Below are 11342 nucleotides of genomic sequence, written 5' to 3'. Positions count from 1 at the left end.
ACTCCTGGTACCCCATGAAGACAAAGGCATACATTTGCATCACTATATAGGCGAGGGTCGCTCTGCTGAATGGATACAGTGGTGCCTGCCCGCGTGAATGGACGAGGAGGCGGGCTAATGGTCCGTTTGCCACTATTCTGTTTGGATTTTTTTCACTTCCTGTTTTTCACTGCCTGTCTTTTGCTTCATTTTCTAGGGGAGGCGAGATTTTAGTTCCTGCCTCTAAAGTGGGTACGCCACTGATAGCGTCACAATCATTTTTAACCACTTAGCTTTGGCTATTCAAAAATAGCAGATCTACAAGCTCACAGCACAGCACCGAGTGCCGCACTATGAGCTTGTAGATCTGCTATTTTTGAAAAATCTTGAAAATTTGTGCATATCTTTGAAATATATATAAATGTTTTAAGCGAACATTTTTAACTCAGATCTTTTTTTATTTTTTATGATTCAATGTTTATTCATTTTTCAGTTATACACAAAAAGTAGAATGTAAACAAAAGGAGAATGTTAAACACCAGAAGCAGACATACAAAAAGACATTTAACTCAGATCTTTGCTTCTGGGGGTCCCTGGCACAAAACATTTTCAGATGGCGGTCCGCGGCCAAATATCAATTTAGGGGTCCTTGGCATGAAAAAGGTTGAAAACCACTGTACTAAATGGTAGTGGTTCACAAACGTTTTAGCTCAAGAGTCTTGAGGCTTGGGTCCCGGCTCCCGGGGAGACATCAAATTTCTCTTTTGGGTCTTGAGTCCCAAGACTCAAGACCCAAAAGAGTCTTGAGTCAAGACGCAGGCTCCCGGGGAGACATCAAATTTCTCTTTTGGGTCTTGAGTCCCAAGATGCAAGACCCAAAAGAGAAATTTGATGTCTCCCCGGGAGCCTGCGTCTTTTCTTGACTCAAGACTCTTTTGGGTCTTGAGTCAAACCTCAGTGTTGTTAGCACGGCACCTGCTGGCTGAAAGAAAAACAATGCATTGTTTTATGTCAAGGACCCCCGAATTAATGTATTTGGCCGTGGACGTGGACCCCCATATAAGATTTGTGTTTTTAAAATGTTTCTAAACTATTTAAATACAACACTGTTTGAGAAACTAGTTGAAAACTCTATAGCCACCAAATGTTTTAATCTAATGATCCAAAGTGCTAGTATAGTTCTGGTTGATTAAAACTACTATAGTTTTGGTCATAAAACTAAGAAATTAGTTAGTGCATGTATTTGGAGATTCAGTCATTCTAAGAAGGTGAGAAGTGTTAAAATCAAACATCTATGGTGTCACTACCGAAACGAAAAAAAAAATTGTTCCCCCCAAAACCTGTTAGGAGTATGTTTCAGGCAATTTAAAGTTGATTGGTCGTGACTTTTTTTTTGGTCCCTAACATTCATCGAGCTCTGGACTTAGTCATTTTTTTTCCGTTTCGGTAGTGACACAATGGTGTCACTACCGAAACGAAAAAAAAATGGTTCCCCCAAAAACCTGTTAGGAGTACGTTTCAGGCAATTTTAAGTTTATTGGTAGTGACTTTTTTTTTGTCCCTAACATTCATCGAGCTCTGGACTTAGTAATTTTTTTTCCGTTTCGGTAGTGACACAATGGTGTCACTACCGAAACGAAAAAAAAAATGGTTCCCCCAAAAACCTGTTAGGAGTACATTTCAGGCAATTTAAAGTTGATTGGTAGTGACTTTTTTTTTGGTCCCTAACATTCATCGAGCTCTGGAGTTAGTAATTTTTTTCCCGTTTTTTTTTTCCCATTTTTTTTTCGTTTCGGTAGTGACACCTAGCCTGGTAAACCCTCCCTCCGGAAATCTCATTTCAATTCGATTTCAGAAAGGAGTCTGGTCTGAAACGCCTTTCTGCAATAATCGCTGTGGGCTGGAGTTGGGCGGGAGTAATACCGTTGACTGACAACCCCTTCAACCAATGATCGTTTTTCCCCTTCAGCCAATGAGCAGTTCAATTTGACGAGCTCCAGACTATGTGACGCAACGGGACTTTTGGGACGGCCATGCCGAAAATAGGTTGCCTTATTGGGATACATGCGTGTCACTCCCCACCCCTGCCGGTTCTCTAAATTTATATTTTTAAATAGGCTCTGTCATGATTAATTGACCACATATATGAAGTTAAACAACTAAATTCTATCCAAACGATATCTTATAAGTAAATTCCGTGCCTCAAAAAAGAAGTTTGAAAGCGTTATAAAACTGAAAGTAAGAAGTGAAGGCACTCGCACAAACAACAATGGCTGCCGTTCGTCTTTTTTCGGCGGCTCTCAGGCTGCACTCGGGTTCATTCGGGCTCACTCGAACTCGCCACCTGATTGGCCAACTGTCGCTGTCAATCACAGAACAATGAGCGACGACGCTGATAGGCTCGTCGGCTCGGCGAGCAGAGCGATTATTGGAGAAAGGCGTTTCAGACCAGACTCCTTTCTGAAATCGAATTGAAATGAGATTTCCGGAGGGAGGGTTTACCAGGCTAAGTGACACCATTGTGTCACTACCGAAACGAAAAAAAAATGGTTCCCCCAAAAACCTGTTAGGAGTACGTTTCAGGCAATTTTAAGTTGATTGGTAGTGACTTTTTTTTTGGTCCCTAACATTCATCGAGCTCTGGACTTAGTATTTTTTTCCCGTTTCGGTAGTGACACAATGGTGTCACTACCGAAACGAAAAAAAAATTGTTCCCCCAAAAACCTGTTAGGAGTACGTTTCAGGCAATTTAAAGTTGATTGGTAGTGACTTTTTTTTTGGTCCCTAACATTCATCGAGCTCTGGACTTAGTAATTTTTTTTTCGTTTCGGTAGTGACACCATTGTGTCACTACCGAAACGAAGTTAAATCCGAAAAAATCACTAAGTGTGGAGGCCAAAATTGTTCCCCCAAAAACCTGTTAGGAGTACGTTTCAGGCAATTTAAAGTTGATTGGTGGTGACTTTTTTTTTGGTCCCTAACATTCATCGAGCTCTGGATTTAGTCATTTTTTTTCCGTTTCGGTAGTGACACAATGGTGTCACTACCGAAACGAAAAAAAATTGTTCCCCCAAAAACCTGTTAGGAGTACGTTTCAGGCAATTTAAAGTTGATTGGTAGTGACTTTTTTTTTGGTCCCTAACATTCATCGAGCTCTGGACTTAGTAATTTTTTTTCCGTTTCGGTAGTGACACTACCGAAACGAAAAAAAATAATGTTCCCCCAAAAACCTGTTAGGAGTACGTTTCAGGCAATTTAAAGTTGATTGGTAGTGACTTTTTGGTAGCACTTTACAATAACGACCCGTTATAAAGCATTTATAAACGTTTATAAGTAGTTTGTAGACTATTAACAAATCATTAACAACCTGTTTGTTGACATTCGTAAATGATTACTAAAACCTTTATAACTACAGTCACAAATCATTTATAAAGTATTAGTAAGTAGTGAACTATTCATTAATAAGCCATTTATATACATCTGTAAAAGATTATTAAATCATTTGTAACGACCCATTCTAAAGCATCTATAAACGTTTATAAGCAGTTTGTAGACTATTAACAAATCATTAACAACCTGTTTATTGACATTCGTAAATGATTACTAAAACCTTTATATCTACGGTTACAAATCATCTCTAAAGGTATTTTATGACTATTCATGAATAAGACATGTATAATATATCTGTAAATGATTATTAAATCATTTGTAACTGATGTTACATAATATATACAAGCTATTGGTAGCTTGTTCATGTTTAACATATGCTTTGTTAAACATTCCTAAAGTATCTATAAATCCTTAATACATGTTATTATGTGCCCTATAGTAAAGTGAAGACAGTTCATCATTTACAACTGTCTGTTAATGTGTTTGTTCATGTTTAACATGCTTTGTAAAACATTCCTAAAATATCTAAGACTATGCATTATTATACTCTACCAGGAAGGCTGTACTTGTCAGCCATCTGTTAGCTCAATGGGTTGAGACGCAGTATTCATGATCCAGAGGCCATGAGTTCAAATCCCACTGATGTCATTCCTATGATTCTTTTCTTTGCAAACTGGCTTCCAGAAGATCAACTGAAAACTACCAGGAAGGCTATATTTGTCATCCAACTGTTAGCTCAATGGGTTGAGACGCAGTATACATGATCCAGAGGCCATGAGTTCAAATCCCACTGATGTCTTTCTATGATTCTTTCCTTTGCAGACTGGCTTCCAGAAGATCAACTGAAAACTACCAGGAAGGCTGTACTTGTCAGCCATCTGTTAGCTCAATGGGTTGAGACGCAGTATTCATGATCCAGAGGCCATGAGTTCAAATCCCATTGATGTCTTTCCTTTGCAGACTGGCTTCCAGAAGATCAACTGAAAACTACCAGGAAGGCTATATTTGTCATCCAACTGTTAGCTCAATGGGTTGAGACGCAGTATACATGATCCAGAGGCCATGAGTTCAAATCCCATTGATGTCTTTCCTATGATTCTTTCCTTTGCAGACTGGCTTCCAGAAGATCAACTGAAAACCACCAGGAAGGCTGTATTTGTCATCCAACTGTTAGCTCAATGGGTTGAGACGCAGTATACATGATCCAGAGGCCATGAGTTCAAATCCCACTGGTGTCTTTACTGTGATGCTTTCCTTTGCAGACTAACTTCTAGAAAAACAAGTTAAAACCACCAGGAAACCTGTAACTCTCAGCCAACATCATAGCTCAACTGGTAGAGCATCTGTCCAATAACATGACTTGGCTTGACTTGAGTGGGTTCGATTCCCACTCGAGTCAAGTGTCCCCGGTAACTTGGGGCAACGGACAAATTGATTGATATCCTTAGTGATGGATAAATTGACTGATATCCTTAGTGATGGATACATTGACTGATATCCTTAGTGATGCTTCCCTTTGCAGACTAACTTCTAGAAAAACAAGTTAAAACCACCGGGAAACCTGTAACTCTCAGCCAACAGCATAGCTCAACTGGTAGAGCGTCTGTCCAATAACATGACTTGGCTTGACTTGAGTGGGTTCGATTCCCACTCGAGGCAAGTGTCCCCGGTAACTTGGGGCAACGGATAAATTGATTGATATCCTTAGTGATGGATAAATTGACTGATATCCTTAGTGATGGATACATTGACTGATATCCTTAGTGATGCTTCCCTTTGCAGACTAACTTCTAGAAAAACAAGTTAAAACCACCAGGAAACCTGTAACTCTCAGCCAACAGCATAGCTCGACTGGTATCCGTAGAATAACTTGTAGGAGTGTGCACACTCCTACAAGTTGTTCTACGGATATATCAGTCAATTTATCCGTTGCCCCAAGTTACCTGGGACACTTGACTCGAGTGGGAATCGAACCCACTCAAGTCAAGTCAAGTCATTACATGACTTGACTTGACTTGAGTGGGTTCGATTCCCACTCGAGTCAAGTGTCCCAGGTAACTTGGGGCAACGGATAAATTGATAGTGACTATCAATTTCGAACCCACTCAAGTCAAGTCAAGTCATTACATGACTTGACTTGACTTGACTTGACTTGACTTCAAGTCAAGTCAAGTCATTACATGACTTGACTTGACTTGAGTGGGTTCGATTCCCACTCGAGTCAAGTGTTGGGGCAACGGATAAATTGACTGATATCCGTAGAATAACTTGTAGGAGTGTGCACACTCCTACAAGTTATTCTACGGATATCAGTCGAGCTATGCTGTTGGCTGAGAGTTACAGGTTTCCTGGTGGTTTTAACTTGTTTTTCTAGAAGTTAGTCTGCAAAGGGAAGCATCACTAAGGATATCAGTCAATGTATCCATCACTAAGGATATCAGTCAATTTATCCATCACTAAGGATATCAATCAATTTATCCGTTGCCCCAAGTTACCGGGGACACTTGCCTCGAGTGGGAATCGAACCCACTCAAGTCAAGCCAAGTCATGTTATGTTATTGGACAGACGCTCTACCAGTTGAGCTATGCTGCTGGCTGAGAGTTACAGGTTTCCCGGTGGTTTTAACTTGTTTTTATAGAAGTTAGTCTGCAAAGGGAAGCATCACTAAGGATATCAGTCAATGTATCCATCACTAAGGATATCAGTCAATTTATCCATCACTAAGGATATCAATCAATTTATCCGTTGCCCCAAGTTACCGGGGACACTTGACTCGAGTGGGAATCGAACCCACTCAAGTCAAGCCAAGTCATTGGACAGATGCTCTACCAGTTGAGCTATGATGTTGGCTGAGAGTTACAGGTTTCCCGGTGGTTTTAACTTGTTTTTCTAGAAGTTAGTCTGCAAAGGAAAGCATCACAGTAAAGACACCAGTGGGATTTGAACTCATGGCCTCTGGATCATGTATATTGCGTCTCAACCCATTGAGCTAACAGTTGGATGACAAATACAGCCTTCCTGGTGGTTTTCAGTTGATCTTCTGGAAGCCAGTCTGCAAAGGAAAGACTCATAGGAAAGACATCAATGGGATTTGAACTCATGGCCTCTGGATCATGAATACTGCGTCGCAACCCATTGAGCTAACAGATGGCTGACAAGTACAGCCTTCCTGGTGTTTTGACTTGAACAACAAACAAGACAAATAACTTTAAAAAAATGTGTTACAGCATAAATATAAATCTTTTTCATGGGGGGCCCTGACGCTACATCTTTTCACATTGGGGTCCACTGCCCAAATACAATTTGGGGGGTTGACAACAAAACGTTTTAGAACCACAGATTCCAAGGAAACAGCTGTAGGTGAATGGATAGAGTCACTGACTATTGAGCCGCAGGTAACAGGTTCAAGCCTCAGCCACAGCAGCAAGTCAGGATGTCAAATCAAATAGGTACTATTAGGAGTGAAATGGTTGTGTTTCTTCACCCCAACTGCACATGACAGCAGTTTTATATCTGTTTACATGTACGTTATTTTCAGTGATGAAGACAAACCGCACAGACGTTCACTGTACTTTAGTACATTTTGTAAACTTATGACTCTGAGTAGAGTATAGCCTGACTTAGACAAACAAATAACAACTTAGTATAGTCAGACTTTTGTTTCCTTTCATTTTCTGACATGATGTTAATCAGAGTGCCATAGCGGTGCCGGGAGAGGGATAGTCTGGTGAACCAGAGGTCCTGGATGTCCTGGGTACGATTCCAGGTCAGGTCAACAATGTGGCAATCTTAGAGTGAGTTGAGGCTGTTAGTTGTTAAAGTGCAGAGGACACATTTCACGTATGTGCCTAACAGTATATACTTATGGACAATGGTGTCACTACCGAAACGAAAAAAAAATTGTTCCCCCAAAAACCTGTTAGGAGTACGTTTCAGGCAATTTAAAGTTGATTGGTAGTGACTTTTTTTTTGGTCCCTAACATTCATCGAGCTCTGGACTTAGTCATTTTTTTTCCGTTTCGGTAGTGACATAATGGTGTCACTACCGAAACGAAAAAAAAAATGTTCCCCCAAAAACCTGTTAGGAGTACGTTTCAGGCAATTTAAAGTTGATTGGTAGTGACTTTTTTTTTGGTCCCTAACATTCATCGAGCTCTGGACTTAGTAATTTTTTTTCCGTTTCGGTAGTGACACTACCGAAACGAAAAAAAAAAATGTTCCCCCAAAAACCTGTTAGGAGTACGTTTCAGGCAATTTAAAGTTGATTGGTAGTGACCTTTTTTTGGGTCCCTAACATTCATCGAGCTCTGGACTTAGTAATTTTTTTTCCGTTTCGGTAGTGACACTACCGAAACGAAAAAAAAATTGTTCCCCCAAAAACCTGTTAGGAGTACGTTTCAGGCAATTTAAAGTTGATTGGTAGTGACTTTTTTTTTGGTCCCTAACATTCATCGAGCTCTGGACTTAGTCATTTTTTTTCCGTTTCGGTAGTGACACAATGGTGTCACTACCGAAACGAAAAAAAAAATGTTCCCCCAAAAACCTGTTAGGAGTACGTTTCAGGCAATTTAAAGTTGATTGGTAGTGACTTTTTCTTTGGTCCCTAACATTCATCGAGCTCTGGACTTAATGTTTTTCCCGTTTCGGTAGTGACACAATGGTGTCACTACCGATACGAAAAAAAAATTGTTCCCCCAAAAACCTGTTAGGAGTACATTTCGGGCAATTTAAAGTTGATTGGTAGTGACTTTTTTTTTGGTCCCTAACATTCATCAAGCTCTGGACTTAGTAATTTTTTTTCCGTTTCGGTAGTGACACAATGGTGTCACTACCGAAACGAAAAAAAAAATGTTCCCCCAAAAACCTGTTAGGAGTACGTTTCAGGCAATTTAAAGTTGATTGGTAGTGACTTTTCTTTTGGTCCCTAACATTCATCGAGCTCTGGACTTAGTAATTTTTTTTCCGTTTCGGTAGTGACACAATGGTGTCACTACCGAAACGAAAGAAAAATTGTTCCCCCAAAAACCTGTTAGGAGTACGGTTCAGGCAATTTAAAGTGCACTCCCCTCTAACCTAGTGTTACTAGCATAACATTACTGCATGTGGAAAGGACCCCATCATTGCATGTAAAAAACATTTTGAACACAGAACAGACAGTAGGTCTGAACAAGTGTCTCAGGACATGGTGATGGAAGGTGCAGTGAGAGGCTTCATAGCTGAATGGAGAGAGAATCCACCTGGAGAGTTCATCGGAGTGTGTCATCGTGTCTATGAGCAAGGCATTGGACCCCTAACTGTGGTAAACCATCAGCTGGGTAAAGCTGGAAACTGAGTCTACGCCACAGGATCAAATAGGTCAAATTATTATTATTATTAGGGTGATGTAATGGTATTTTTTATTCCCCTAAATGCACAGGACAGCAGTTTGTCTGGTTTCCTCCTCTCTGTAAATTAAAGATACACACACACACACACACACACACACACACACACACACACACACACACACACACACACACACACACACACACACACACACACACACACACACACACACACACACACACACGATATGTTGGGGTCTTGTAGATCGCTTATTTCTGCTACTTTTGACACTGAGTTTTAACTGACCATGATACTGACCATGTTACCGACATACTATGTCATTGAGTGAGTGAACGTGTGAGGAGGGATATACACTTTTATGAGTATGAATTTATCTTGATTTTGTTCACCTGTGTGATACTCATAGCTGCACGTTATTATATGGGCATACCTAACAATAGATGCCCAAAACAAATTAAACTCATTTTTGTGTATTTTTATATCAAAAGTCCCTAAAAAAAAACAATCTTAATTACTCAATCTTAAAAACGTGCTCCTTGTCAGAATCTAGTTGTATAAAAATATCAGAAAATGTCATTGCACCGGACCTTTAAGATCCAAACCCCCAATCATCAGATTTGTGAAGCATCTCCACCTTCTCTTGTGCAGCCAGGCCTTTCACATCGATGAGATGTTTAGGGCATATTTGAGGTTGAAGGGAGAGGTCAAAAGATGGTTTGTGTGGATCGGCAGATTCGTCACTCCGCTAAATAATTCAAGATGTAAACTCCCGACAATGGCGTTGAGTGATGCTAGCGGCGGCGATGATATTTTGACTGCAATTGATGTTCTCTTTCTGTAATCAAACTGGGGAGGTTGTGGCTTCATGTGGTGTTGCTTTTACACTATGGAAACATCCAACGTAGTATGACAGCATATACTTTCTTTTACAACATAATATAGTCTTGACTTACTTGACTTAAGTGTCCGCCATTTCACTCGGTTCTTAGCGGTTCTTTCAAGATCTCCCCAGTTGAGCCCACTCTCTGTAATATCGTATTAGTTGTTAATTCTTCATTTTTTTGTCCTTGTTTACATTTTTTGAAATTCCTTTTCATGTTTTTTGATGCAAATGATTTGCTCATTTGTTCTTTTTGAAATGTGTACACTTCCAGGCCACTGTAAATTAACCATCTGAAACTCAGAAAATCAAAGGACTTAAAATAGAACAAAGCCTATAACTGTGGAATGATGTGGTGAACATCATTTCAAAGTTTCCAAGTTGCTTTATTATGCTTTAGTGCAATTAGTTTGGCTTCATAAAACAAAACAAAGCATTACTGTACCAGACATTTTATCGAATATAACAACTTTATCGAAGAATCAATTACACCGAAGGAGACAAGTCAGATATGAATGAAATGCCTGTTTTATGAGATGCAAACCAACACACTGGCAGAGGATTCTGTCAATAGTTGTCCCTCACAGCCTGTGCCCTGTGCCTGAGCTGTCAATCACACTATCTCTCACCATAGTCACCCACTTAAAAGCATTTCCTAGGGAATGTGATTGACAGGCGTGTTTCTATGCAGGGGCGTGGTCTCAAAGAGTCAAGCTGGGGTGCATTATAGAGGCGAGATACATAATAAGAACTACAGCGCAGGAAAAGGCCCGACCCCTGGGTATGGTTTCCCTCTTTGGCACAAAGCAGTCATTCAAACAAGATGCAGATAGAATGGCTACCTCTTGCTGAGTTGAGAATCGAAATGTGAAAAGATCAGCGAGCTGGACAAGAAATAACTGGAATCTTATCGGATCTTAACACTACATCCACCGTGAAAACCTGCGGCACGCCACAAGTGACTTGTCTTGGTTTTAAAATGTCAGCTGGTTGACATTCTATTTGCCTGCCAGACTCAGTTGTTGGCGCATTTATCAGTTAACTGTTTTGTTTCCTAATTTCTTCTTATTTTGTTCATCTGCTTTCCATCTGTTTTAACTTTCTCTTTTGAAACTCTCCTCTCTGAAAACAGTACATACCTCCTAAGTTTCAAACACATTTCAAAAAGTGTAAAATAAAAGCTGGAAGGGGGGGGAGGGGGGTCTGTGATCCTGCCCTGTAATTCCTCGACACATTTCTAGAACCCTGTGCTTGAGTGTAAGCCCAAAATCAACAACAGATAAGCCTTTTTCTTTCGTTTCGGTAGTGACACAATGGTGGAAAAAAAAATTACTAAGTCCAGAGCTCGATGAAAGTTAGGGACCAAAAAAAGTCACTACAAAGTACTACCAATCAACTCTACATTGCCTGAAACGTGCTCCTAACAGGTTTTTGGGGGGACGATTTTGGCCTCCATACTTAGTGATTTTTTCAGCCTGATCGCCAGAGAATTAGTATACATTGCACGGATCCAGTGCATGTCATTCCGTGCATAGTCGCCTAGAAACCCCCAAATTCCGTACATATGTACGGTGAGTCCCACGGTGGGCGTAACCAGTCGCAACCCGGAAAAACCCGGAAGTAGAGCAGTCCCCACAACAAAATTTACGATTCTGTGCCTATCGGTACGTAACTCAAACGGTGCTGAGTAGGCTCAAGGGAATGTTGCAATGTTCAGGACGGCAACTCGCTCGGTTTAGCTCGCTC

Source organism: Gymnoscopelus microlampas (genome assembly GCF_963454915.1).
Source record: "Gymnoscopelus microlampas genome assembly, chromosome: 19".
Taxonomy (NCBI): Eukaryota; Metazoa; Chordata; class Actinopteri; order Myctophiformes; family Myctophidae; genus Gymnoscopelus; species Gymnoscopelus microlampas.
The sequence above is the reverse complement of the archived record's forward strand: the minus strand, read 5'-3'. Positions refer to the sequence as shown.